The sequence below is a fragment of the Chelonoidis abingdonii genome, chromosome 8 (assembly GCF_003597395.2).
Source record: "Chelonoidis abingdonii isolate Lonesome George chromosome 8, CheloAbing_2.0, whole genome shotgun sequence".
Taxonomy (NCBI): Eukaryota; Metazoa; Chordata; order Testudines; family Testudinidae; genus Chelonoidis; species Chelonoidis abingdonii.
The window spans coordinates 55,388,745-55,416,425 of NC_133776.1; the positions used below are offsets into that span (position 1 = coordinate 55,388,745).

Consider the following 27,681-nt stretch of genomic DNA (forward strand, 5'->3'; position numbering starts at 1 on the left):
TCTCAGCGCACTCTCACACTCTGCACCACTCGCAGCACGCCCCCCCGCGGACTCCGCGCCTTCCCACCCCCCCCCCCCCCCGTTCCTCGTCCCCCTTACCATTCCTCCCTCACAACCTCTGTCCCCTGACTGCCCTCTGGGACCTCCTGCCCCTTATCCAACCCCCCTTCCCCTTCACCCTGCCCCATTACCATGCCACTCAGAGCAGCAGGACTGGCAGCCATGCCGCCCAGCAGGAGATTGCAGCACTGCCTCCCAGAGTGCTGGCGGCACAGCGAGCTGAGGCTGTGGGGGAGAGGGGATGGCAGGGGGAGGGGTCAGGGACTAGCCTCCCTGGCTGGGAGCTCAAGGACCGGGCAAGATAGTTCCCCAGCCCGGATGTGGCCCACGGGCCATAGTTCGCCCAACTCTGCCCTAGAACCTCAGTGCTGCACTTTCTAAAAATATAAAGTGGTACTCAGAACCAACCGTGTCCTAATACCAAAGATTAACTCCAGGTTCCATAGAGCACAGGAAATTACCCTTTCGTCCTCCTACCCGGCTCAGTTTCTCTCCAGAGAGAGTGTGGCACTTTGGATGTCTGCAGAGCTCTCAAGTTATGTATGCACTGCAGAGCTCAGTTAAAAAAAGCAAATGCTTTCTTTGTGCTTCATCACCTAGTGTCATAAGGAAAGAAGTCCTCAGTCTCTCATTCTCAGATGGCTAAGGTTGTATCCCAGGAAGTGTACAAGTCAAAAGTGTATGAATAACTCCATTTCCAAAAATGAGAGCTCCTTCCTTCAGAACTGTGTCAGCTTCATAAGCAGAAATATCGTATGTCTTTTTTATAAGACAGATCTCTAAAGCAATCACCTGTTCATACCATATCCCAGTTCTACAGGCTGAGCATCCAGTCATCATCTAATGCTGCCTTCAGTAGACGGGTGCCTACACGCTGTAGTGTACCCGTAACTATTAAGAAGGGGTTACCTTCTTTCGCATCTGTAGGTAACTTTTTATAAGTTCTCCCTCCTCTTCTCCCAGTGGACACTGCTATGAAAATCCCATTGTCATGGATCTGTGGCCTTCATGAATAAAAATAGGAACATTTATCTCAACTGAAGACATTCCTTGGAGCAATGAGATTCACAGGTACAGCTGACCCTGAAAGTGCTGTTCATTAGAGAAAGATACGGGATTGTTAGGTGCAAACTGAGTGAGTGCCAATTATATAACAAGAAGCCATACAGATATAGAAATGGGCAGAGTCCTAGAAGAAATTTAGGTTCCCCTTATCTAGTACTGGGAAGAACACTTTTCACAGGCAGCCTTAGCCAATTGGTGCTGAGTCTTCACAACTGGCCCATGATCAGAAAGTGGTGTTCAGGTCTTCCTACAGTGGAGACCTGCAGAATTGGATCTTTGCCACTATCTGAACAAGAAACTGCCAGTCCTCTGCTCACAACACTAAAAGAGGACAGCCCTGGCAAGAGGCACATACATTCTCCATCCACTGTGGATGGAGGCTTAAGTCTTATCCACCAGTGCTTCTGGTAACAAGAGTCCTCGCTAAGCTCCAAAAAGAGAATTTATTATCTTAGTTGCCCTCTCCATACTGGTCAAGGATTCTCAAATCTGCTGCAGATGTTTGTGACCGGCCTATTTGCTGGAATTGGCCCTGGATCATTGTCCAACCTAACTGCATCTCCACATGGAGTCTGTCTCATCAGCATAGTTGCTGACCAAGTAGAACTTAAGAACCATAATGTGTTCTGCCGGATGTTTCAGGCTCCTTCAGAGAAACCAGGGTACATCCAGAGGACCTGTAAGTGAAAGATTTCCAGCCTGACACAGACAAGCCATATTGGATAGCTGACAACTCACAAACATACAAACTCTGACTTCCTTCTTAACTTATCTGTTTGGCTTCAACAAGTACTACCTGTGTTCATTTACATCTATTTCAGCTGTCACAAACCAGTTGAAGGCAGTCTAGTGTCTTGGCTCTTCTCAGATTCATGCAGGGCTTGTTAGAGGGGAGAACATCTTGAGAAGAGTTAAAGACTTGTGGTACATGAAGTAGCAAGAGGGCAGGAGCTTGTTTGTGTGTAGTTTTGTTAAAGGTTATATGGTTTCAGTGCACATGGTGCTTTGCAACCTTTAATTCCCAGTGTGCCACTAAAATGATTTGAGTTTATAAGGTAGTACTTTCAAAAGTGATCGGATTTTTTTAATGCAAAAATGTTTGAGCTTAAGTCAATATCTTTGTAGTCTTAAAAGTACACATAGCTACATTATAAAAAGTAAACTGAAAAGTGTTCTTTCCCTCCCAGGTACTTGTTTCTCCAGTATTTGTTCATGACATCTGACAGGTCCCAATTGAACATCCCCTCTGGTGTCCTCACTAGACTGCTATGAAGGAAACCAGACGCTGATCCCCAAGTGTTTTTAAGTCTTGAACCTGAATGGCGCTCAGCCACTTGCCCCAGTTTGGGGCATCCTAAGCACATTCTTGAAGTACAGATCCACTTTCTAACACCCCCTCTTTGGAGCTGGAATCTGCTGTCCAGCTGCCTGGCCCCTGGGATCAGTGCTGACTCATCAGACTACCCCATACTGTAAACACCCCCTCTCCCAGAACTTCACCCCAAGGTGTGAACCTTTTGGGTTACCTTATACTAAAAGTCTCCTGAGAGAGTTAAGTGCAAAGGATAAATCACAGACATTTAGCACAAGATTCTAGTACCACTGCTTTCTTACTTAACAGATAAAGCACAAGATAGTACAGATCACATAGCACACAACAAACATCCTAAACACAGTGCTTCTCACTAGCTCACCCTTCCCTTGGAAGTCATCGGAGGACCATCTGTGTTCAGGTAGTTATGCAGAGTCCCCTGCCTCATCAGGCTGCTTCGTGTTCAGTTGCTTCTCCTTTGTCCGCAGCTGGAGAAAAATGGCAGAGTACGCCAGATTGATCCCTTTTCATAGTTTTCCAGTGTCCTCTGTCAGATGACTCTCTTGACAGCCTTGAAAGGTGACCAGAGACCCTACCAGTTGACTTCATTGCCAAGGCGACCAATCCCCTGAGAAACTAGTTCTTCTGAGTAGGAACTGTCTTACTGTCTCAGCTATTTCTTTTCAATGGGGGAGCCCTTTAAGCAATGAACCTCTTGTTGTTCCTTTGACTCTAGCCTTTGGAATTTCAGTCTAACATGGAGGCAAGCCAACAATGGAGAAGGCAAAAGGGCTGCACATTGAAAATTGAGTTTGCAGCTTGGTAAAAATACATACATAGTTCATGAATTCTGTGTGAGATCATAAATTGTTCAGACAGATTCCCTAAACTGTCACATCATTAAACACTTGAAGTAGGGAAACGAATGCATCTTCCAGCCTGCATTAGATGTTTGAACTTCTCAGAAGAAACAGATTCCCAAACTCATCTTGGACATTAAGCAAATGAGGAATTTTTAAAATTTGTTTTCAGATATAATGTATTTGATGTTCTCTAAGATGTTAAGTCATTCAGAAAATATACAAATTTAAGTTTCGTTACTAAAAAGCACTTCAGTTCGTCTTAAGCCTTGTCTACATTATAGAGTTTTGTCAACAAAAATTATGCCACTTAATTAAAGCTATGTTGCATGTCCACACTAAATTCCTTGTGTTGACACAGCGCATCCACAGAAGCAGCTCTTGCATCGAGGCAAAGCAGTGCACTGTGGGTAGTCATCACACTATGCAACTTGCCTGGGGGCCTTTTGGAAAGGGTTTGCAATGCCTTGTGGCAGGGCAGTCCTTAGGATTTATGGGGCCCTACGCAGTATTATTAAACTGGGGCCCCTATGCCTGACAGCAGCCCGGGGGCAGGAAGGGACGAGGCAGCAAAGGATACTGAGATGCCCAGCCCACCTCACGGCAGTGAAGAGTCACAATACCCTGCAGAGACCCTCATACCCTCTCTCTCATGCAGAATGTGCGGCGCTGGCACATTTGGCTATGTGAATATGGCCCCTGTTAAAGGACACTGCAGCCTGTGCTGGGTTTGCGGGAGCCGACCCACTCTTACCTGCTGTAATGGGCAGTGGGTGAAACTGCCGCTTGGGTAGGCTAGCTCCCCAGCCCACCTCTTCTGCCTGTGGCCCCACCCATACTCCACTCCTGCTCCGCCCCAGGCCCTGCCCTCTTCCCACTGTCTCCCTCCTCTTTTCCCTCCCTCACCCTGCTCACCCCCTTCCATCCAAATCCCTGAACCCAAATGAAACAAATGACATTTGAAAAACCACTCTTCTGCAATTTCTTTCTAAAGAAAATGAAGCATGTTTTCCACTGCATGCCAGATGGTGAAGACTGGACATGCAGAAGGTACCTAATTAAAAGCACTAAATTTGGGAATAAAAAATGTCAGTCACAGGGTTTTTTATATGCCCTGAAGTTTGTCAGAGATTTATTTGAAAAAACTTTGTTGTAAGGGTGAGAGAGCTGTCTTGCTTAATACAGCATTAAATATTATGGAATACATGATGCAGCTCTTCAGTTTTACATTTTCTTAATCAGTATTTCTAAGATTTTATATTTAAATGTACTCTTGAATCCTCATAATATAATCATTCCAGATTACTACATATTTAACTCACTGAAACAAAGACATTATTTTAAATTAATCAGTCAGAGATTTAGTAGATTCATAACGATGTTCATTGCTTTTAGAAAAAGGACTAATTTACTTTGTGTGAGCTCCATAACAATAGACATGTTTATGAAATTTCACCAAGTTTAAAAATGTTTCCAAAGATTTTAGGCATAACAAAGGATTTTATATTTTACTGGATACTGATTTTGCTGGAGGGTTCTTAAAACTAGTTCATCAGATAGTTAGAAGTAAAGAAAGGGTCCCTTCAGCGGGGGTGGGGCACCTGAAGGGAGAAAGGGATGGACAGAAAGGACAGGAAGACAAGGTTTTTTTACTATAGTAATTAAAATGTGTATTTTAGATAAGGATGGTCTTTTGAAGGATTTATTTAAACTCTGATGATCCAAGCATTTAAGGCTAAAGATGATTGTGCATCTAAAAATCTGTGCAAGGATTTTTTAGAGATGTGATTTTGTAATCTTCACCAACTCACTAATGAAATATTTTTAAAGCAAATTTTAAACTAAGGTCCTGTAGTAGACTAACATGTTCTGAGTAAATAATAATACAGTAATCCACAACTGTTTTTGTCAGTAAATTTAGAAACTGACAGTATATACCTGGGAGTTGGCAAATGCCTGTTAAATGGCTTCATTACCACTTGAATGGTTCTTTAACAGTTGCAGTGTTGTGCTAATAGGTATGGTAGGCTAGAAGGCTTTTTCACTTATAAGTTATTAAATTTCCTCAGAAGGAAGACTCACCAGGCTGCAGCAGCCAGCTGTGGTGTGAGACTGCAGGAAGGGTCAGAACCAGGGATAGGAAGAGGTGGGAGGGTGGACACTAAGACCCAGTGGTGCCCCAAATTTTCAGGTGCCCTACACAGCCTCCTTTGGTGCACATGATGGTCCTGCCTCATGGCACAGGTCCAGCATCACATGATGCAGGTTTCTCAGTTCCATCATTCCATTTGCATCTTAGTAGATTGCCAGCTGCTTTTCGACTGAAATGTATGCGGGGGAGGGGAAGAGTGTGTGTGATGGGGAGGTGGAAGGGAGAGACAGAAACTGTTTGTTGGGGAAGTGTGTGTGTGAGTTGGGAGAAGTGTGTCGGCATGCTGTCTCTAAGTTCAGACAGCAGCCTGAGCAACCAAGCCTGAGGGAGGGGGAACCCCCCATATCAGCCCATGGCTCAGCACAGCAGTCTCTCCCCACCCCCCCGCACCATCTCTGCAGCTGGCTCTGCCTGCCCACTTATTCCACATTAATGGTTCTGTGATTCCCTCTGAGTTCTCCCACAGCCTCTTCAGCAGCTCTGTCAGCTCTCCATGCTGAGAAAGAAATGTCAAAGGTTCTTCGAGTGATTGCTCATGTGTATTTAACAATAGTTGTATGTGCTCGCCATGTGCACTGATGTGGGAAGTTTTTCTCCTAGCTGTACCTGTAGGGGAGCACCCTTAGTGACCCTTGGAGTGGCACCTCCATGGTGCGTATAAGGGGTGATGCATGCTCCCCCCACTCTCAGTTCCTTCTTGCCGCCACTGAAGATGCTTAGGAACTGCTCTCCTCCAGCTTTGCTATAGCTTGTCCCCAGAACTCTTGTTTGTTCAGTGTATGTGACCTGTAGTTAGTACTCAATTAGGTTTAGTTTAGTTTCGGTAGTACACCTGGGCCGGGGTATGCCCCACACCCCGGGTTTTAAGTCGTGAGACACTTGTAGGTGCCCGATGCCAGTGAGTGATCCACATGTGGACTGTCTATGCTGTTTGGGTGAAACTCATCTCAGTGATCGCTGTAAGATTTGCAAGTTGTTTAAGCCTCGGACTGAGAGAGACACACATTAGGTTCCAGGCTATCCTCATGGAGTCAGCATAGACCCTGATCCCAAGTTGGCACTGGGCACCATGATGTCAGTGCATGGCAACCCACCGCCACCATCTACTAGTTGGCACCACTCCCTGTCCACAAGGCATGCCAAGAAGGCTAAGAGGAGGCCTTCTCCACTGTGGCACTGGAGTAAATCTGGGGCATAGACTAGACAGGTGTTGGGCAGTCCTTGATCCACATCGGCCTCTAGGCCTCCTACTCAAATTGAGCAGAGCTGGCTTCCCCGGATGTCCAGATGCCCTCTATGCTGAAGGCAGCCCAGGACATTATGTTAGTGCCGGTACCACAAGCACAGCCAATGTTGGCCCCTTGCTCCAGAGACAAGCCGCTGCTGGGATTTCGGCAGTCACCCCTGACTCAGTACCGGTCTTGGTCGAGGGAACATTCCCAATAATGTTCGCCACTCAGCGACCATTCCGTGCGTAGTCCACCTGGATCGCCGTCGACTCCCACCAGGCCCAGGAGTCATTCACCAGCGAGTCACCATCACGGATCCGCCCATTGGAGCCGATTGCCAAGCAGCTATTACCGACGATACCGGTCCCCCACATCAAGGTCACGGTCTTGGGGTCGGCACCGCTCCTCCTGGTCCAGGGACAGTGGTAGGTCATCAGCCCAGCCTCCCTTCATAGCCATCCATCTATGGGTCAGGCCAGCCAGGCCGAACAGCCTGCTCCCTCGGTGCCGCAGCAGGTGCAGTGGCACCCGATCCCATGGCTGGAGCAATGTGCCAGTGGGCACTGTGGCCGCCAACGCAGCCCTCAGTGGGGGTTTGCTTGGTGGCCAGTGCCTCAGAAAGGCCGTCGGCCTCCCTCTCCCGACCTTTGAGGAAGGAGTCAGTGGGACGTACATCCTTGGCACCGTGCCCAGAGACCGACCAGGTGGTGGATTCTCCGGTGCTAGTGGACACACAAAGTACGGCATCAGCCTCTTCCCCCTCACCTGATGAGGCAATTGCGGCCCCTCCTCCTTCCGTCCCTCGGGAGTTCTCTAAGGCTCACCGAGAACTATTAAAAAGGGTGGCATCAAGCCTCAACCTCCAGGCAGAGGAAGTGGAGCAGCCCTCAGACTCCCTATTTAACAGACTGTCCACCTCTGTACTGGGCAGGGTAGTCTTGCCTCTCCACGAAGGGGTGGCTAAAATTTCAAATGTCCTGTGGCAAACCGTGGCCTCATTTGGCCCCCATCTCTAAGAGAGCGGAACGTAAATATTTTTTGCCTGCTACGGGGCATGAATACCTATACACCCACCCTGCCCCTAACTCTCTGGTGGTCGAGTTGGTCAATCACAGGGAGTGGCAGTGCCAACCAACCCCTGCTCTGAAAAATAAAGATTTGTGGCTGGACTCATTTGGAAGGAAAATTATTCATCCTCAAGCTTCCAGTTACGGGTGGTGAACCATCAGACTCTCCTGGGCAGGTATGAGTTCAACCTGTGGTACTCTTTGCCCAAGTTCAGGGACTCCCTCCAGGAATGTGACAGGAAGGAGTTCAAAGCACTGGTGGAGGAGGGTACAGCAGCTGTCAGGGCAACCCTGCAGGCAGCATCAGATGCAGCAGACATGGCCTCTGCAATGTCCATGAGAAGGGCATCGTGGCTCCTGCTCTCTGGGCTGTCCAGTGAGGCACAGACCTCCTTTCAGGACCTCCCGTTTGATGGCAAAGCTCTGTTTGCGGAACAAATGGATATAAAACTTCATGGCTCGAAAGATTTCCATATGATGCTTCAGACTCTGGGCCTCTGTGTTCCGGCTCTACCTAAACCTAAGACTAAGCTGCAGCAGGCTTCCACCCAGGCCGCCCACTCTAAATACAAGCCCACTTATAAAAAGTTGCAGGACTACAAAACGCCTGCAGAGGCAGTCTCGGCCTGCCTCCCAGCCTGGGGGGTCCTCCAAGGGCAAACAGGCAGGGAAATGGCAGTTTTGATAGGATGCCTGGGGGGCACCCTGCCAGTTCTAATCAGGAATCCACTCACAATAAAGCTTCCCTTATCTAACTGGTTGTGTGCTTTTCTCACGGAGCTGGCCTCAGACCAATTGCTCCTCAACACCATCTCCTGGGGTTACACCCTCCAGTTTACCTCCATCCCACCTAACCACCTGCCCCGTCCCTCCTGAGGGACCCCTCTTATGAGGCTCTGATTGAGCAGGAGGTAGGGCGTCTCCTTGACCTAGGAGCAGTGGAAGTGGTTCCAATGGAGTACAAATGCAAGGGGTATTACCTTCGCTATTTCCTTATCCCGAAGGCCAAAAAGGGGCTCAGGCCATTCTTGGACCTGCGAGGCCTGAACCAGTACACGGTAACGCTCAAGTTCTGCATGGTCTCCCTGGCCTCCATCATTCCCTCCCTAGATCCTGGGGACTGCTACGCTGCCCTCAGTCTGCAGGCTGCGTACTTCCACATCCATATATTCGAGGGGTACAGACGCTTCCTCCATTTCAGAGTTGGACAGGAGCACTACCAATTTATGGTCCTTCCATTGGCCTGTCCACTGCCCCCAGGGTATTTACAAAGTGTATGTTGGTGGCTGCCGACCTCAGGCACTGTGCGATCCGGATCTTCTTTGAGTGCTGTCCCTGTGGGTGCTCCACTCTAGGTGACGGTGCGTCCCGGTGCTGTCAATCAGAGATTTTTGGTAGCAGTGCCTGGTTGGGGCGCACGCACCCAGATGGTATCTCCCGTCTAGTTGGAATCTTCCTGAATGCGTGCGCCCCACACCCTTCTCAGTTCCTTCTCAACCGTCCTTGGCTGAAGACGGGACTTGGGGTAGTGCTGCCTTTCTTCTCTGGCCTCTGTAGGAAATAGAAACAAAAAACATAGAAATAATTAGTAATTACTTCCCAGTTGTTTCCCTTCCTTTAGTATAGTTAGTTACTTAGTTAAAAAAAAAGAGCCCCTCAAGCTTGTCTCCTGGTGAGACACTCTCCTCATCCATCTCTAATTCATAATGCCAGGAGCTTCAGGATTGAAAAGATGCATCTCCTGTCAGGAATCCATGCCAAGATTAGATGGGCTCTCACACTGTGTGAAGTGCCTTGGGGACAGCCACATCCCCGCCAAGTGCCTCCATTGCGCGAATCTCAAATCAAGAGCTTGTCGTGACAGGGATCTGCGGCTCAAAATCATCATGATGGAAAAATCTCTGCAGCCGCTGTCGGAGATGAGAAAGGTTGAACCCGCTCCCACGCGCTCCCCAGCCAGATCGGAACCAGTGGGGAGCGTTGCTTCACCCTCCCTGGAGCGGAGGCAAGAAGCGCAACAGTCTCACAGAAGAGACTCTAACAAGGGTAGAGAGTCTCTCGCGAGATCCCTACCCTCTGTGCTGACAGCACGAAAGGCAGATGCCTCAGCCTCCTCTAATGCCTCAGCAATGGCTCTGACAGAGCACAGAGGCAGGGACCCGACCTCCCATGCCAGGAAGGTACTTGTTGATTCGATCCCCTCAGCGCCGCAAACGACCACGACGCGGACACCTCACTTTTCCTCAGCACCGCGAACAGCCACAGCACCGGCACCGCATTTCTCCTTGGCACCGACCAATGGCCGCGGTGCTCGCAGCGCGTTCAGCACCAACAACGAAAACGGCCGCGATACTCACAGCATGATCAGTTTCGGCGCCAAAAGCAGCTGCGGTCCCGCCAGCGCGCTCTGCCTCAGCAGCAAAAATAGCTCCGGTGCTGACAGCGTGCTCAGCCTTGGCACTGAGAAAAGCGTTGGCACCCAGCCACTCTTCTACCTGCACACCAGCAGCAGACCCCCTGCAGGGTACCTCTAAGCTCAATACAACAGTACACTCTTTGTCACTCTCTCCTACTAATGAGCTAGAGCAGAGAGCAGGCTTAGCTCAGCCCAGGGAGCAGGAGCAACAGTTTCTCACTCAGTGACATTTTAGTGCCACCTGAGCCTCTCTCTCCACTCCTAGATACAGAGGACTCTTTTCTTGAACCGCCACTCTCTCCACCAGAACTGACTGTCACTGACGGTGACCTTGAGTTACAACAGCAAGCGGAGTTCTCCTGTCCTGCTTCTCCTCCACAGGTGCTTTTATCACCTCAGGTAATGGCTCAAGCTCAGCATCCTCAGTTTCCCTACTTTGCCCCCCTGTGGCAGCACCTGGGTTCTCCTACCCAATGCCTTGGCCTCAGTGGTACCCGTGGCAACATCCTCCTTCTGTGCCTCAGTCTCCTGCTCCATCCACTTCTAGGGTGTCTGAGCCCCCTCCTGAGAGTGGGAGCTACACACCATATCCTGACTCACCTAACCCTAACTCTCCACTAGCCTCGGATGAAGCCCTCCTCCCTTCACCTCCACAGCCCTTGGACGACTGCAAACAATTTCAAGAACTTTTTAGGAGGGTTGCACTCAGTCAGGATATCCCCTTAGAAGAGGTTCAGGAGACGCAGCACAAACTCCTCAAAATCCTTCAACCGTCTGCACCCTCGAAAATCGTGCTCCCTATAAACGAAGCACTCATGGAGCCAGCTGACACACTCTGGCAAACCCCAGCTTCTCTAGTACCAACTTGCAAGAAGGCTGAACGTAAATACTACGTTCCTGCAAAGGACACAGACTTCCTATTTTCTCATCCACCACCGAACTCTCTTGTTGTGGATGCAGTTGTACAGAGGACCAAACAGTCACTATATCTACCCACCCCGCAAGACAAGGACCTTAGACGCCTTGATGTCCTGGGCCGCCAGGTTTATACATCCTCTACACTACAGTTCAGGATTGCAAACTGTTCTCTCCTCGCCAGTTATGATAACTACAATAAGCTTTTCAAATATGCCTCCTATATTCCAGAGGACAGAAGAGCAGACTTCAAATCAATCCTGACTGAGGGACAACTAATCTCCAGAATGGCCCTACAGGCGTCTTTTGACATGGTAGACACAGCATCCTGTGCCACTGCAACTGCTGTGATTATGCTCAGATCCTCATGGCTCTCTGCGTCAGGCATTCCTAAAGAACTCCAGACCAAAGTGGAGGATCTCCCCTTTGATAAGGACAAACTCTTTTTTCCAAAAAACTGATGAACTCCTCCACACCATGAAAGATTCGAGAGCGACACTGTGCACCCTGGGCATCCACCCATCTCTTCCCAGGAGACAATGATACCAACTCTACCAAAGCACACATCAGTACTATCGCCCTCAACCCAGACTATATGACACAGCTAGGAATCGTACTAGACCCCCCAAATGCAGACAAAATCAAGCCACCACCTTCCGTCCACCGGGCAATAAACAACAGTTCTGAAATGTTGGTCGAAGGTCTGCACAACCACCCCTTGATTTCGCCACTTGCTCATTTGGCCTCCGCCTCCAGAATTTCCAACATGCCTGGCAGCGGATTACACAGGACTGCTGGGTCCTCGAAATAGTTCAGACCGCTTACTCCATCCCTTTTATATCCTACCCTCCTACCCTTCCCCATCCCTCTTCAGGGACCCTTCTCATGAGCAGTTACTTCGCACAGAAGTGGCACATCTTCTGCAACTAGGCGCAGTGGAACGTGTGCCGATGCAACACCAAGGGACAGGTTTCTACTCCCATTACTTTCTAACACAGGGTACGTCTATGCTACGGGATTATTCCGATTTTACATAAACCGGTTTTATAAAACAGACTGTATAAAGTCGAGTGCACGCGGCCACACTAAGCACATTAATTCAGCAGTGTGCGTCCATGGTCCAAGGCTAGCATCGATTTCTGGAGCGTTGCACTGTGGGTAGCTATTCCGTAGCTATCCCATAGTTCCCGCAGTCTCTCCCGCCCCTTAGAATTCTGGATTGAGAGCCCAGTGGCTGATGGGGCAAAAATCATTGTCGCGGGTGGTTCTGGGTAAATGTCATCAGTCATTCCTTCCTCCAGAAAGCAACGGCAGACAATCATTTTGCACCCTTTTTCCCTGGATTGCCCTGGCAGATGCCATAGCACGGCAACCATGGAGCCCATTCAGCTTTTTTTTTTTACTGTCACCGTATGTGTATTGGATGCCTCGGACAGAGGCGATACTCCACGCTACATCAGCACATTCATTTGCTTTGCATTTATAGCAGAGATGGTTATCAGTCGTTCTGTACCATTGCTGCCGGTGTAAATTGCAATAAGATGACTGTTATCTGTCCTTCTGTACTGTCTGTGCTATCCTGGGTGCCCTGGCTGAGATCGGCCAGAGCGCAAGGCAAAACTGGGAATGACTCCCCGAGTCAATCTCCTTTATGGTCTCTAAATGTCAGTCCTGCCTAGAATATGGGGCAAGTGTGCTAGAGACCAGTGTATCAGAGAGCACAGCTGCTCCATGTTAGATCCCGCAGAAATGGTGAGCTACATGCCATTGAAGGGGTGCCCCTGCAACAACCCACCCGTTGTTTCCTCCTCCCAACCTTCCTGGGTACCGTGGCAGTGTCCCCCCATTTGTGTCATGAAGTAATAAAGAATGCAGAATAAGAAACAGTGACTTTTTAGTGAGATAAAATGAGGGGGAGGCAGCATCCGTGCTTATGACAGTCCAGGCAGGACTTAGCCGTGGCGGGGGAGAGGAGCCCAGCATGCTGCTGCTATGCTAGTCCAGGCAGTACAGAATCTTTTCTTTACACATGAAGAGGAGGGGCTGATGGAGCTCAGCCAGTTGCTTGATGAGGACGGTTACCAGCCATTCTGTACCATCTAGTGGGAATGACCAGGAATCATTCCTATTTTTTACCCAGGCACCCCGGCGACCTCACCTGAGGCCAACAGGAGCGCTCACGGCTGATGGTGACGACAGATAGCAGTCATATTGTACTCTGCCACTGGGGAGGGGAGGGGAGCTGATACTGCTCTTCACTGCTGCAGCATCGCATCTACAGCAGCATTCAGTAGACATAGGGTGACATGAAAAAGTCAAGAAAGATTTTTTTCCCTTTTCTTTCAGTGGTGTGGGGGGGAGTAAATTGATGAGCTATACCCTGAACCACACTGGATAATGTGTTTTGAACGTACAGGCACTGGAGCTCAGCCAAGAATGCATATAGTTTCAGAGACTGCTGTGGACTGTGGGATAGCTGGAGTCCTCAGTACCCCCTCCCTCCCTCCATGAGCGTCCATTTGATTCTTTGGCTTTCCGTTACGCTTGTCACGCAGCACTGTGTAGCCTGGAGATTTTTTCAAACACTTTGGCATTTCGTCTTCTGTATGGAGCTTGATAGAACAGATTTGTCTCCCCATACAGCGATCAGATCCAGTATCTCCTGTATAGTCCATGCTGGAGCTCTTTTTGGATTTGGGACTGCATCGCCACCCATGCTGATCAGAGCTCCACGCTGGACAAACAGGAAATGTAATTCAAAAGTTCGCGGGGCTTTTCCTATTTACCTGGCCACTGCATCCGAGTTCAGATTGCTGTCCAGAGCTGTCACAATGGTGCACTGTGGGATACCGCCTGGAGGCCAATACCGTCGATTTGCAACCACACTAACCCTGATCCGATATGGTAATACCGATTTTAGCGCTACTCCTCTCGTCTTGGAGGAGTACAGAAACTGATTTAAAGAGCCCTTTATAGCGATATAAAGGGCCTCGTAGTGTGGACGGGTGCGCAGTTAAATCTGTTTAATGCTGCTAAAATCGGTTTAAACGCGTAGTGTAGACCAGGCCGCAGAAAAAGACTGGGGGATGGAGGCCTATACTAGACCTACGCTGACTGAACAAATTCGTGAGGACACAAAGATTCAAGATGGTCACACTGGGAACAATAATACCTGCATTGGGTCAAGGGGACTGGTTCACAGCCCTCGACCTACAAGATGCTTACTTCCATATATCAGTTCATCCAGCTCACAGATGCTTCCTACAATTAACAATCGGTCAGGATCATTTTCAATACAGAGTTCTTCCTTTCGGACTCTCCACAGCTCCAAGAGTTTTTTCCAAGACCCTAGCTGTGGTTGTGGCTCACCTTCGCAAACACGGGGTCACACTGTTCCCCTACCTGGACGATTGCCTCATCAAGGGCGGCTCCTATGGTGAGACACTTAAAGCCACGCATTTCGCCATCTCCCTCTTTCATAGGCTAGGCCTCCAAATAATCATCCAAAAATCCACCCTGAGACCTACGCAACAGATTGAGTTCATCGGAGCTCATCTCGACTCAACCCAGAGCAGGGCCTCGCTCCCATACAAGAGATTCCTTGCTATCACTCAGCTCATATGCACACTCTCTATTCGTCCCAGGACGCAAGCAAGAATCTGCCTACAGCTCCTTTGTCACAGGCAGCCACCACCTTCGTGGTTCAACAAGCCAGGCTACATATGAGATGCCTCCAGGGCTGGCTCAACTCCAGTTTCAAACCCAGCAGACATCCCTTAGGGATGCTGCTAACTCCTCCTCCCAATGTTATAACTTCCCTACAATGGTGGACAAGTCCAGAAAACGTCTGCACAGGGGTTCCCTTCCAGCAGCGATCCCCAACGCTCATGCTCACCATGGACGCTTCCCTGATTGGTTGGGGAGCACATCTAGGGGAACACAGGGCACAAGGCCAGTGATCCGCATCAGAGACACATCTACACATAAATCTCTTAGAGCTCAGAGCAGTGAGGAGAGCATGCCTTCACTTTCTTCCCCTCATAAAGAACAAATACCTACGGGTCTTAACAGACAACATAGCATGTATGTACTACATAAATAGACAAGGGGGAGCCCGATCACATTCCCTTTGCATGGAAGCCATTCGACTATGGAATTGGTGCGTACAACATCGAATACAGATCATCGCTTCCTACCTGCCAGGCTGCCACAACACTACTGCCGACGCACTCAGCAGAACACGAATGGGAACTGCACCCTGCAATACTCCAACAGCTTTTCTCCCACTGAGGCACCCCGTCAATAGATCTCTTCGCCACAACCCAAAACCGAAAATGCCCCCTGTTTTTGCTCCAGGGCGGGACTCGGGACTGCATCCCTAGGGGATGCATTCCTCATTCCATGGAACAACTACCTCCTGTACGCCTGCCCACCTATCCCTCTGCTACACAGGGTTCTTCGGAAGATCACGGACGACAAGGCCCAGGTCATCCTTATTGCCCCAGTTTGGCCGAGACAGACATGGTATCCGTACCTTCTCCGCATGTCCTCCCGTCACCCATGGGCTCTCCCCAGCAGGTCAGACCTCCTTTACCAGGACAATGAACGAGTTCTTCACCCCCAGCTCCAAAAGCTCCACCTCACATCCTGGTTCCTTCATGGTTCCAAACCCATGAACTAGCCTGTTCCAAGTGAGTCCAGTATGTCCTCCTGCACAGTAGGAAAGACTCCACTCATAAAACCTACCTGCAGAAGTGAAAGCGTTTCGCTCTTTTATGCTCACATAAACTTTTAGCATCCAATAATGTGACACTCCCTAACATTCTAGACTACCTCCTGAAACTAAAACAGGACCGACTTTCGCTTAGCTCCATCAAAGTGCACCTGGCGGTGCTTACCACCTTCCATGACCTATTGGATGGGTACTCACTCTTTACACACCCCCACCATTAAACGCTTTCTCACTGGCCTACAAAATCTCTATTCGGAAATTCACCCAACAGTGGCTACATGGAATCTTAACCTCGTTCTTCATGCTCTCATGAAACTTCCATTTGAGCCTTTGGCTACCTCTTCTCATCTCCATATGTCCATGGAGATGGCTTTCCTTGTTACCATAACATCAGCAAGGAGAGTTGGTGAAATGAGTGCCCTGGTGGCCCACCCTCCCTACACAATCTTCTCCAGAGATAAAGTCACTTTGAGACCACATCCTAAATTTCTTCCTAAGGTGGTGTTAACCTTCCACCTCAACCAACCTATATATTTACCTACTTTCTATCCCAAACCTCACAAAACTCCGCAAGACGCAACCCTGCATACTCTCGATGTCAGGCGAGCAATTGCCTTTTATTTAGACAGGACTAAACCATTTCGCAAGTCTCCATGACTCTGTTTCCATTGCCGAAAGATCGAAAGGCATGGCTATCTCTAAACATCGTCTATCCAAGTGGATCTCTGACTGCATCAGATCCTGTTATCGTGCAAAGAATCTTCAACCGTCTGACGACATTAGAACTCATTCCGCTAGAGCCATGTCAGCATCCATTGCCTTCCTACACAACAGTCCCATTCCTGATATCTGCAAAGCGGCCACATGGTCATCTGAACACACGTTTGCAAAACACTATGCTGTCATGCAAGACACCATGGCAGACACAATAGTAGGCCATACAGTACTATCTTCAGTACTCCCTGCCGCATCTCCAAAGTCCCACCAACCATAGTGGGTACTGCTACACATCCACCTAGAGTGGAGCACCCACAGGGACAGCACTCGAAGAAGAAGAGAAAGTTACTCACCTTGCAGTAACTGAGGTTCTTCGAGATGTGTGTTCCTGTGGGTGCTCCACTCCCCGCCCTCCTCCCCTCTACTTTGGAGTACTGTTATGACTGTCCACGATAGAGAAGGACCTGAGGAGGGTGTGGGGTGCACGCACTCAGGAAGATTCCAACTACACGGGAGATACCATCTGGGTGCATGTGCCCCAACCAGGCACTGCTACCGAAAATCTCCGATTGACAGTGCCGGGATGCACCGTCACCTAGAGTGGAGCACCCACAGGGACAGCTAGAGTGGAGCACCTACAGGTACACACATCTCGAAGAATCTGTTACTGCAAGGTGAGTAACTTTCTCTTCCCCTATCTGGATGACTGACTACTCAAGGGCAACTCCTGGTCGCAGGTATGGGATCACGTGGCGTTTCTTCTGTCCACGTGCACCACTTTGGGCCTGTTGGTAAACGACACCAAGCCCACGTTTGTCCCAGTACAACACATGGAGTTTATTGGGGCGGTCCTGGATGGCACATCGACCACTACTTCTCTCCCACAGGACAGATTCACGACCCCGAAAGGGCTCCTCGACACAGTCACAAGGTTTCCAGTGACAACAGCCAGAGTGTGCCTCCAGCTCTTCGGTCACATATCGGTGTGCACATATGTGGTCTGCCACGTCAGACTCAGGATGAGGCCCCTCCAGCTCTGGTTGGCCTCGGTGTTCTCCCAGGCCAGAGACAGGATGGACAAAGTCCTCACTGTGCCCGTAGTCACCTTCCTTCGATGGTGGTCCTCCTTGGGGAAAATCCTCCATGGGTTACCATTCAGAGGGAGGCCTCCATCAATGAAACTGGTGTCTTATGCCTCGGACCTGGGGTGGAGAGCCCGTGTGTGGAACGTTCAGACCCAAGGTCTCTGGTCTGCACAGGACCTAGCCCTCCACATAAATTTCCAGGCATGCATGGCCTTCCGCTCGCACCTGGAGGGCCAAGTGGTCAGGGTTCTCACAGACAGCACAGCCTCGATGTTTTACATCAACGGGCAAGGCAGGGGCTGATCCTTGCCAAGAAGCCCTCAGGCTGTGGGACTTGTGTATAGCCCACAACATTTGCCTACAGGCCTGCCATCTACCGGGCACCTGGAACTCACAGACGGATCAGTTGAGCAGGGACTTCTCCTCTCAGCATGAGTGAACCCTTCACCCAGAGGTGGTGTACAGACTTTTCCAAGAGCGGGGAACTCCCCAGGTGGACCTGTTTGCAACCTGGCAGAACCATCGCTGTACCCAGTTCTGTTCTGGCAGGGGAGCTGGGGCAGGGTGCTATCTTCGATGCCTTCCTCCTGTCCTGGTTGGGCTGGTTTCTCTATGCTTCTCTCTTCCCCCCCGCCCCTTCCCCTCCCTGATTCCCACTGATAGGCAAGGTCCTGGAAAAGATAAAGACTGTAGGGCCCGGGTCCTACTAATTGCCCTGGCATGGCCCAGGCAGCCTTGGTACGGGACCTTCACGGGCCTGGCAGTCATCCTGCTGTGGCCATTGCCGTCCCGCCCAGACCTGCTCTCCCAGGACCAGAGCCACTTCCTCCACCCCAACCTAGCGTGGCTGCTCAATGGTTAGGCCAGGAGGAGAGGACGTTCTTGGAAGGGGTTCAGCGTCCTCTTGGAAAGCAGGCGACCCTCCACGCGCTGAGTCTACTTCACAAAGTGGTCTCAGTTCTCCCAATGGGCGGCTGAGTGGGACATTTCCCCCATGGCTGCCCCTATCCAGCTCATTTTCGACTACCTCCTTCACCTTAGAGCCCAGGGCCTGGTGCTCTCATCCATTAAGGTGCACTTGGTGGCCATATCGGCCTTCCACCTGCCAGTGCAGGGCCACATGGTATTCTCTCATGCTATAACTGGATGATTACTTAAGGGATTGGATCATCGATTCCCCCATCCCCCAGTGGGACCTGAACCTGGTGCTAGCCTGCTTCACAGGCCCCCCATTTGAGCTGCTAGCTATGTGCTCCTGGTCCATCATGCTAGGTACCAATACAAACATATTAAGAGCTAGGTGATAACCTTTGTTCTATGGCTGGAAGTATCAGGTTGTTCTTATGCTGCTCCACATGATAGTCTTTGATGCTCAGTAGCTTGACACAAGACATTGGGCTAAGATTTTCAAAAGCAACTAGTGATCTTCTGTTATTTGTGTCCATCTTGTCTGAAAAGGCTTTTTTAAGAGATTCCTCGGCACTTTCTGTAAAACAGACCCGTTTAAGGTGTCTCAAGTTGGACATCCAGAATTATAGGTCGCTTGAAAATCTTGGTCTTGATCTCTTCTATTACTCAATTCTTGGTTGTTGAAACATTGAGCTATTGTGGAATATTGACACAGAGCAGTCTCATGAAATGGGATGTTGGGTGCTTTGATCCTAAAAGTAGTCATCATGCCACATACTGCAACTCAGTGCTTTAGAGTTTGTAGTGGTGTGAAGTTTTGGATGTTGGCACATATCTATCAGCATTTAGAGGCCAGCAGCTTTTACAAATCAACATCTCAAAAGGTGATTAGGGTAGCTCTTTAAAGTCTTCAAGATGTCAGGACTTGTGGCTCTGTTACTTTGTGGGAACCCTGGAGTGTTTGGCTTAGGTCTTCCGTGGCAATATTAAGGGCCACGGCAGCACTCTAAAAAAACCATCTCCACGAGGGGTGCAGCTACCAGCGCTCGTGAACTATCTATACTGGCATGTTACAGCGCTGAAACTTGCAGCGCTTAGGGGGTGTTTTTTCACACTTTTGAGCGAGAAAGTTGTAGCGCTGTAAAATGCCAGTATAGACAAGCCCTTAAACTCAAAGTTGCAACTTGACACATGAATTCAGTGTCATAGTCTTGGAGAACATGGCCTCTTAATAGCACTGCCCATAAACAGAGGTTTTGATACAAGAGATTTTGTCATATGGTTTCAATCACAGAATTGCCCTATGGCCCAAGTAGAGGACGTTAAGACCACTGTAAGAAGTCACCATAGTTTAGCCTCAGTGCAAAGATTCCCACAATGCCAGCACTACAGGTGCTGGGCTGTATGTTGCCAAATGTTATAAGGACATAATACCCTCTGCCAAAGGAAGTAGGTGCTGAAGAGGTCTGTGTGTGCTGTTGTGAGTTCTTTCCAAAGTACAGCACAACTGATGCAAGACAATTGTAGAACTTCACTATATATGATTCTAGATCTTCCAGGGGCACAAATAGACACTATCAGAATCATTCCTTGTTACATGAATGTCAGGATATTCAAAGATGGATGGCTGTGGGAACTTCTGTGTGCTTGGAATTCTTGAAAATCAGGCTACTTATTTTGGTTCCTAAATATAGACTTAGACCCCAATTATATCACCATTTTAATGTCTTGGCCAGTATAATTAATGAAAAAATACTTATTAAAATGAATTAAAACAACTGCAACAGGGCAATTGCATTATTTCTATTCATTTATCCTTTTCACCATGAATCGTTCTTCCAAAGAAACTTTGGAAGTAGTGGGCCAGATTCTTTAGAACTACAACTCGTGTAAATCCAGAATAATTACATTGACTCTCATGTGGTTCCTCTACATTGTCATTGGTGTAACTCAGAGCAGGATTTGGCTTTGTGCTCCTATTGTTTTTTCCTGAATGCATTGCATTTATATAATTTTGTTTTCCTGCAGAAACAGGTTGACTTATAGAAAACAAGGAAATAATATTGATAAGAATACACAATACGGATGCTGGAACTGTTTCACAAGATAAGATTTGGATTTCCGTATATACTTGAATGGGAGTCAATCATCCTTTGGGAGCCCTGCCCCAAAAATATAATGTTCTTTCTGAGCTGAAAGGAAACAATGGAACATACTGTAGTTTTTCGGTGAGCCATTGTTGGATTTCATGATGGAGAGAGGAAGGTCATTGACAAAGCAATATACTGTCTGCAACAGTATTACTGTGAAGAGATGGATGAATTCATTGTCACTGTAGGAGTTTTTTCTAAACAAGCTTAACTTGTTCTGTAGACTTTACAGCCAGTTTAAACTACCTTCTGACCCTGGAACACTAGATTATTGCAACATAACTTCTAATTTTAAAATGCTAAAAAGTAGTTACGTGAGTGCAGGGTCAGTTCCTCTTTCTGAGAGGTATACAAGCCAAGCGTACAGGTTTTAAAATAAAACATAAAATTAAATAACCTCTTTCTTCACAATGTAGTAGTTCTGGGCTCAGCTGTAGCGGGAGTGAAACTGGTAATTAAAGTTGCCTATGCGTTATTCTGAGATCTCATTTCCAGTGGCTTATAACTTCTTGTAACTTACATTTTGGCCTGGAATTTTCCAAGCCTAGTTTCTCCTGGAGGGTGCATTTTTTCCGGAAAGTTTGAGCAAAAAGAAAGGTTCAGCTATTCATAAGAACAAATTTTAACAATCTCAGTCTGGTAAATGAGGGCTCTATTACTTGTGTAACTCCGGCCATGTCTATGCTACAGAGTTTAGTCGACTTAAGCTGCTTTAATTACATCAGGTGTGCACGTCCACACAACTCCTTGTGTCAGCAGAGTGTCCACAGTCTGTGCCCTTACATCAACAAAGAGAGCATTCCATAGTGGGTAGCTATCCCATTGTGCAACTCACCACCTTCTGCCACTGGGAGATCTCGGAACAGATTGCAGTGCATCATGGGGGCATGCTCACTGTCCCATGATGCAGTTCTTTCTGTCCCATCATTCCATGGGCTTCCGACCTTTTGTTCTCTTTTTGAACAGCTAATGTCAACTATATGCCTGCCATCTCTGCCTTAAAGCATGGCTCCTGAACTGCTGACCAGTCTGGTGATCAGTGTTATGAACACAATACAGCTGGTCCTGCAGTGTTTCATGAGCTGTGGAACAAAGTGAAGCTGTGGTGCCTGCCCTGCTGTGGGCAATGGAAAGAAATATTTCAAAATTGCTGCTGGCATTCACAAAGTAGCTACACACAGTGGACTGTCAATATTGGGCTCAGGAAATGAGCACTGAGGGGTGGGATCAAATTGTGATGCAGGTATGAGATGACGAGCAGTGGCTGCAGAAGTTTTGGATACATAAAACCACCTTCCTGGAACCGTGTGCGCCACTTGCCCCAGCAATGCAGCACAAGGACACCAGAATGAGGGCTGCCCTCACAGTGGAAAAGCGAGTGACGATTACTGTGTGGAAGCTGGCAACTCCAGCCTGCTACCGATCAGTTGCAAATCAGTTTGGAGTTGGAAAGTCCACCGTAGGGGTTGTGGTGATGCAAGTGTGTAGGACCATTAGTCGCCTCCTGCTATGAAGAACTGTGACTTTCCTGCAAAGCTATCAAGTATTTTACTCAATGGGATTCCCTAACTGTAGCTGGGTGATAGATGGCACGCATATCCCAGTTTTGCCCCCAGACCATCTTGTGATGCCATCAATCATAAGAGCTACTTCTCCATGGTTTTGCAGGCACTGGTGGATCACTGGGGTGTTTCACTAACATCAATGTGGATTGGTCAGGGAAGAGTCATGATTAGGAACACTGAACTGTATAGGAAGCTGCATGCTGAGACACTTTCAAGACCAGAGATTCTAATGGGGGATGTGGAAATGCCATAGTGATCCTGGGAGACCTCACCTACCCCTTGCTCCCCTGGCTCACAAAGCCTTACTCTGGGAACCTAGGTAACAGAAAGAAGTGCTTCAACAACAGCCTCAGCTGGTGCTGAATGACCATTGAATGTGCCTTTGACAGATTAAAAAGTCACTGGTGCTGCCTTTTTGGCAGATTAGACCTCAGTGAGGCTAATATTTGGATGGTTTTAGCAGCCTGCTGTGCTCTGCATAATATTTGTGAAGTGAAGGGGGAAAAAGCTTTCCTAGGGGTGGAGTGCTAACGTGGATCATCTGGTTGCTGATTTTGAGCATCCAGATACCAGGGCAATTAGAGGAGCTCAGCAGGAGGCTGTTCAAATCAGGGAGGCTTTGAAGGAGCATTTTGACAATGAACCCGAGCAATGTTCCCTCTAATTTTTTCCATCCATGTGCAGAATACATAGGTATGTGTCTATGTGTGCCACCAGTAGAAACAAAAACCTATATATAATATATATATTTTTAAAAAGTTACTATAGGGTTTATTACTCCAGCAAGGTTAGGCATTTTAGAACTCACTACTCAAAGAATTAAATTTTAAGTGTGAGAGAAATAAAAATTATGAAATGCATAGACCAGTCAAAACACTAAAATAACACTTTGAAAGAATAAAATTACAGAGAATATATGTGTATTGTGGGAAGTAACAACAATAATACAAGTATATGTTGGGAGGTGATTGTGAAAGATACTGTGTGACAGAGCGAGACAGACTGTGCGCGCGCTGCCTGGTGGGGAAAGCTGTACACTGTCTCTCTAAAATGCTTACTGAAAGCTCTCCTACTCTGTCCTGAGTCCTGTTGTCTCTCTTACCCCCACCCCCTGCTCTGTGAGGATGGGGTACATTGGGTGGGAGAGAGAGGGAGTGAGTGTGTTTTGTGCATGGGGGAGAGAGAGAGACACTGAGCTAGCTGCTGGGGAAATCTCAGAAAAAGTGCACTGTCTCTTTAAGAAAGGCACTCATTCAGACCACTGCAGCTCTGAGTCCTCCTGAGCCAGGCTGTCCCCTCTGCCCTGCTCTGCGGAGATAGGGTGTTCCCCGCCCCTGTACCCCATCAGCACCCTCTCTCACACTCTGCACAGCCAGCAGGAGGGTCCTGGGAGCAGCTGCAGGATGGAGCAACATGGTGGGAAAGACACCTGAACACATGCTGATGCCTGTACTGCTCTGCTACCAGCTGGGTGCCACTTACATCTCTCCTGCACGGCTGCCCAAGCATGCAGCTTACAGAGAACACAGAGTCCCGGTAATGTGTCTTTGTAATGCATTTGGCCAGGCAATGTTTACTTGCTGCCTTAAATGCCCCTCGTAATGCTTTCTTCCTGAGCTTTAATTGTAGTGAGCTAATGTTCCTGCCTATAGCCACTGTTTGAATTTTAGCAGCAAATACTGTGTACATGACAGACAGACTCACTTTGTTTCAAAGACTATACTTTTAATTAAAAGGATAGAATGCCTTTTTTGTGTTTGTTTACAAGCAGGAAATACCAGTGAGGAACAGTCTCTCAGTTAAGGCTTTCACAGCTGTAATTCCAGCTTTCATCATGAAACCTGTCTCTAGGGGGAGAGTGCAAGGGGTACGTGCGAGGAATGTGTTGAGGGAGTTTGGGGAGGGCATAGAATAGTGTTCTGTGTTGGCTGCAGGGGGAGTCATGTACAGATGTGCTCAGACTGCAGCACTATAAGGGACTTGAGCATCTCTGTCTGGCCCTCCAGTAGCTTTATCATCCTCTCCTGCTCCAGTCTCCTTTCCAAGCTATCCAGTCTGAATTTGTCATTAACTGTCTCCCTCCACACTCCTGTTTTGCTATCTGCTGTATCTGTTGACTGCACCACTTTGTGAAACATATTGTCCTTACTCCTGCTGGTTCACCTCCTTATCTGATGGAGGTGCTCCACCGCTGTGTCGGAGTTGGTCCTCAAGGACGCATTTGCAGAAACCAAAGAAACAATGAACGGAAACAGTATTGTGAGTGCACACACAACTGTGAATCACAAAAGTCACGCACACCTCTCTCTCATTGTTCCTTGGTTAGCACACAACGTGGCGAGAGCCCCAAATATGGTGAGTTTGTTGGGGGAAGAGGGAATAGGCAAAAAGGGACAAAAGATCTGGAGGTTTGCGAAGAGGGTCACCACATGCGCTGAGGGAAAGTATTCTAAATTATTGTACTCTTTTCCGTAGGCTGCGGTAATTGAACCCGATATCTCACTCCTGAGGGTAACCTAGGATGCAAGGGTTTAGCTCCTGCATGTGTGCTGCTTCAGACAGGGTCCGTATGTTCACCTGTGTGCCACTTTGGTTCCTGCAGAAATAATTGCCGGTTAGCATGGCAGAGTTTCCTACAGCATGCGGGATAAACAAGGCAGCTCTGCTAAGGAACTTTAGGCAGAGGATTGCAGAGTACCTACAGGAAAGCTTCCTAGCAATCATTATAGAGCATTCCTGGAACAAACTTTTCCACTGGTCCCTCACTGCATAGCTGTGTAGCCTCTGTTGTTAATTTCTATCCCTTATCCCTCCTCTGTCATATAACAAAGTAAATGAGACCTCAGTCTCCTATCACTGTGCATATCAAAGCAAAAGGCATGCTTACCAGAGCTTGCCTCTCCTGCTTCAGGCACACCAGAGCCAGCGTGCTGGGATTGGCAGACCCCTCCAGAGTCAAAATTAGGTCCTGGTTTGCCACGTCACCAGATGACCATATCACCTGTCCCATGTCCCCCCTCTAACTATTTCCTCATCTACCACTTGGTCTTCGTAGTTGACTGCTGACTGTTGCCTCTAGTCCCCTGAAGTATCCATGAGGCTCACGGTGGTGGCAGTGGGGTTGCCACTGAGTATGATTTGCAGCTTCTCATAGGAGTGGCATGTCTTCGTTGCCGCGTCAGAGCGATGGTTGGCCTCCATTGCCTGCTGATGTGCCTGCTTGAGCTCCTTGATCTCAGCATGGCACTGCTGCATGTCCCTTTTGCGTCCCTTGTCCTGCATTCCATGACAAATCAGTGCATAGATATCAAAATTCCCACGGCTTGAGTGAAGCTGCGACTGTACAGCCTCCTCTCCCCACAGATCCAACAGCTCTGATGTACTCCAAGCAGGACCATGTCTGAGGAAAGCCAGCATGGTCAGCTGGGTACATGCTGTGTGAACAGTCCCTGCCAAGCAAACAGGAAGATGAATTTCAGAAATTCCTGGGCCTAAATTCCATGGGTGCATGTCTGTGTAACTGTAGGGCAGTGAGTTCAAACTGCTGACCAGAACGGTCATGATGGACACCATGGGACACCTCCTGGAGGTCAGTTAGGGCGGCATAAGTAAGCTCAGTGTCTCCACTGACACTGCATCGCTCTACATCCCAAAAAGCTCTGTTGCTCGTTGACGTGGTTTTATTTTGCTGGCATAACAGAGGAGTTACATCGGCAAAAGGAGCATTTCAGGGTGTACACCCCCACTATTTTGTTGACAAAAGCTAACTTTTGTCAACAAAACTCTGTAGGGTAGACAAGATCTCCATCTTAATAAAACGTTGAGGTTTCTCTCATTTGGTGCACAAGACTGCATAGGAATTTTTGTCTCCTTCACTGCATATTTAAATCGCTTACCAGAAAGTTCACCATACCTTTTCATAACATGAGATGTCAAGCCTTAAAAAACCAGGAAATGCTCAGTTAAGGCCTCAGCAGCATATATCCCCCCCAAAGTCTCCTGTTGCAAGAAATACTACACAGATTTCTATACTTTGCGAAATGCAGTTAAGGTGCAGCTTCTCCCACAAGATAACCTTAATTCTGCCCTGTAGGAATGGCAGTAGGAAATGTGATCGGAGTACCTTACTCCTCTCCATTTGCTCTCTGCTACCAATGCTCCAAATTAGGACTCCTGTTCAAATAGTCCAGTGGGATCTTCAGTGTGGCCTGTGTACCATCATTGATGTGGGGAGTAATGGCTGATGATTAACAGAAGTCATACTGAGCACAGTAAGCTGCTTCAGATCTTTGCTTCCAGCAGCATAACCACAAATAGAGGCTAACAATCCACTAAGGGATTTTGTACAGTGACTGTCCTGCCGTAAATGGTGCCAGGTAGGGAGAAAATGATATATATCCCTGAAGGAGAGCTCTGTGTAGCTCAGAAGCTTGTCTTTCACCAATAGAAGTTGATCCAAGAAAAGATATTACCTAACCCACTCTCTCTCTAATATCCTGGGACCAACACAGCAACATGTATTCCTGTGATACTTGTCCCAAGCACCTTCCCTTCCCTCTCCTCAGTACCTCTTTACATATACACATTCACCAATTGACTCGATTCCCTCTTTCGCTTAACCAAACCAATTCTCACTGCTCCATCCCAGCTCAGAACAGCTTCAAACACCTGTCTCCCTGCTCAGAAATACCCCTTCTTGTCTCCACACAGGAAGCGCTACAGGTGAGGGTTTCTAGTAATCAAACATAGGATTGCTACTAACATGAAATTGCCATATCAGATTAAACCATGTGGTTCGCTATCCTGGTCAAATGGTAATCAATACCAGACATTGCAGATTGAGGTGTGCCCCCTTCATAATGGACATTAATAAAGTAACATACCCTTATAGGAAACTCTTCGCTCACACCAACCAGATGCCTTACCTCGTAGGTACAAAGGTGTATGCATTTCACATTTGTATCTTATCTAATGTTACTGAATATTAGGCATCTCTGTGAACAAGATGACATTTTGAATTCTACCAAGTTTGGACTCAATATCTTGTCGAAGTGAATTCCATAGGTTGGCTATGCATATGTGAAGGTAGGAAGGATTCTGGAGCAGTTGTAAGAAAGCTTCAATAAGGGATTTTCCTGAATATGTTTGTGTAATCCTTGTTTTGTTTTTGAAAAGACATTTTAAAAAATTAGGAGAGGAAATGTATAAATTTTTTTAAAAATAAACCATTTTGAAATGGTCAGTTTTTTCTTCGCTGTAATATGTGATTGTTGTAGATTGCTCGCTGTAAGCGCATGGGTTATTTTTTGTAGGTGGTGGTGAAAGAAAGGAGAAGTGTTACAAAAATGGCCATCAGAACTCATCTACCTTACTTTATATTTAGTTAAAATTAATAAATCTAGTAATAAATCAAATTGTGTATTCTTTAGTGTGCAGTTGAAGCATGA

At 47.9% G+C, this 27,681-nt stretch overlaps 1 protein-coding gene across 2 annotated transcripts in view; it reads left to right on the forward strand.

The window, feature by feature from the left end:
- RYK (receptor like tyrosine kinase) overlaps nucleotides 1-27,681 on the forward strand; it is a 147,039-nt gene that overhangs the window by 78,071 nt on the left and 41,287 nt on the right. The window lies entirely within an intron of this gene.